The sequence below is a fragment of the Notolabrus celidotus genome, chromosome 24, assembly GCF_009762535.1.
Source record: "Notolabrus celidotus isolate fNotCel1 chromosome 24, fNotCel1.pri, whole genome shotgun sequence".
NCBI classification, from domain to species: Eukaryota; Metazoa; Chordata; class Actinopteri; order Labriformes; family Labridae; genus Notolabrus; species Notolabrus celidotus.
The window spans coordinates 4,143,192-4,145,802 of NC_048295.1; positions in this window are offsets into that span (position 1 = coordinate 4,143,192).

The following is a 2,611-nucleotide window of genomic DNA, read 5'->3' on the forward strand; positions in this document are numbered from 1 at the left end:
GTCCCCCTGTGTTTGTGTGTGTTTGTACAAAAGTCCCCCTGTGTGTGTGTGTGTGTGTGTGTGTGTGTGCAAAAGCCCCCCCCCCTGTGTGTGTGTGCGTTCAAAAGCCCCCCCCCCTGCGTGTGTGTTCGCACAAAAGTCCCCCTGCGTGTGTGTGTTCGCACAAAAGTCCCCCTGCGTGTGTGTGTGCAAAAGTCCCCCTGCGTGTGTGTGTGCAAAAGTCCCCCTGCGTGTGTGTGCACAAAAGTCCCCCTGCGTGTGTGTTTGTGTGTGCAAAAGCCCCCCCCCCCTGTGTGTGTGTTCGCACAAAAGTCCCCCTGCGTGTGTGTGTGCGTGCAAAAGCCCCCCCCCCTGTGTGTGTGTTCGCACAAAAGTCCCCCTGCGTGTGTGTGTGCGTGCAAAAGTCCCCCTGCGTGTGTGTGTGCGTGCAAAAGCCCCCCCCCCCTGTGTGTGTGTTCGCACAAAAGTCCCCCTGCGTGTGTGTGTGTGCGTGCAAAAGCCCCCCCCCACGTGTGTGTGTTCGCACAAAAGTCCCCCTGCGTGTGTGTGTGTGTGCGTGCAAAAGCCCCCCCCCTGCGTGTGTGTGTTCGCACAAAAGTCCCCCTGCGTGTGTGTGTGCGTGCAAACCCCCCCCCCCCCTGCGTGTGTGTTCGCACAAAAGTCCCCCTGCGTGTGTGTGTGTGTGTGTGCAAAAGCCCCCCTGCGTGTGTGTGTTCGCACAAAAGTCCCCCTGCGTGTGTGTGTGCAAAAGTCCCCCTGCGTGTGTGTGCACAAAAGTCCCCCTGCGTGTGTGTTCGCACAAAAGTCCCGCTGCGTGTGTGTGCAAAAGTCCCCCTGCGTGTGTGTGTGCGCACAAAAGTCCCCCTGCGTGTGTGTGTGCGTGCACAAAAGTCCCCCTGCGTGTGTGTGTGCAAAAGTCCCCCTGCGTGTGTGTTTGCAAAAGTCCCCCTGCGTGTGTGTGTGTGTGTGTGCAAAAGTCCCCCTGCGTGTGTGCACAAAAGTCCCCCTGCGTGTGTGTGTGCAAAAGTCCCCCTGCGTGTGTGTGTGCACAAAAGTCCCCCTGTGTGTGTGTGCGTGCAAAAGCCCCCCTGCGTGTGTGTGTTCGCACAAAAGTCCCCCTGCGTGTGTGTGTGCGTGCAAAAACCCCCTGCGTGTGTGTGTTCGCACAAAAGTCCCCCTGCGTGTGTGTGTGTGTGTGCAAAAGCCCCCCTGCGTGTGTGTGTTCGCACAAAAGTCCCCCTGCGTGTGTGTGTGTGTGCAAAAGCCCCCCTGCGTGTGTGTGTTCGCACAAAAGTCCCCCTGCGTGTGTGTGTGTGTGTGCAAAAGCCCCCCCCCTGTGTGTGTGTTCGCACAAAAGTCCCCCTGCGTGTGTGTGTGCGTGCAAAAGCCCCCCCCCTGTGTGTGTGTTCGCACAAAAGTCCCCCTGTGTTTGTGTGTGTTTGTACAAAAGTCCCCCTGTGTGTGTGTGTGTGTGTGTGTGTGTGTGCAAAAGCCCCCCCCCCTGTGTGTGTGTGCGTTCAAAAGCCCCCCCCCCTGCGTGTGTGTTCGCACAAAAGTCCCCCTGCGTGTGTGTGTGTTCGCACAAAAGTCCCCCTGCGTGTGTGTGCACAAAAGTCCCCCTGCGTGTGTGTTCGCACAAAAGTCCCCCTGCGTGTGTGTGTGCGCACAAAAGTCCCCCTGTGTGTGTTTGTGTGTGTGTGCAAAGGCCCCCCCCTGTGTGTGTGTGCGTGCAAAAGCCCCCCCCCTGCGTGTGTGTGTTCGCACAAAAGTCCCCCTGCGTGTGTGTGTTCGCACAAAAGTCCCCCTGCGTGTGTGTGTGTGTGTGCAAAAGCCCCCCTGCGTGTGTGTGTTCGCACAAAAGTCCCCCTGCGTGTGTGTGTGCAAAAGTCCCCCTGCGTGTGTGTGTGCAAAAGTCCCCCTGCGTGTGTGTGCACAAAAGTCCCCCTGCGTGTGTGTGTGTGTGCAAAAGCCCCCCTGCGTGTGTGTGTTCGCACAAAAGTCCCCCCCCCCTGTGTGTGTGTGCGTGCAAAAGCCCCCCCCCTGCGTGTGTGTGTTCGCACAAAAGTCCCCCTGCGTGTGTGTGTGTTCGCACAAAAGTCCCCCTGCGTGTGTGTGCACAAAAGTCCCCCTGCGTGTGTGTTCGCACAAAAGTCCCCCTGCGTGTGTGTTCGCACAAAAGTCCCCCTGCGTGTGTGTGTGTGTGTGTGCAAAAGCCCCCCTGCGTGTGTGTGTGTGCGTGCAAAAGCCCCCCCCCCTGCGTGTGTGTGTTCGCACAAAAGTCCCCCTGCGTGTGTGTTCGCACAAAAGTCCCCCTGCGTGTGTGTGTGTGTGTGCAAAAGCCCCCCCCCTGCGTGTGTTCGCACAAAAGTCCCCCTGCGTGTGTGTGTGCAAAAGTCCCCCTGCGTGTGTGTGCACAAAAGTCCCCCTGCGTGTGTGTGTGTGTGCAAAAGCCCCCCTGCGTGTGTGTGTTCGCACAAAAGTCCCCCTGCGTGTGTGTGTGCAAAAGCCCCCCTGCGTGTGTGTGTTCGCACAAAAGTCCCCCTGCGTGTGTGTGTGCAAAAGTCCCCCTGCGTGTGTGTGTGCAAAAGTCCCCTGCGTGTCGTGTGCAAAA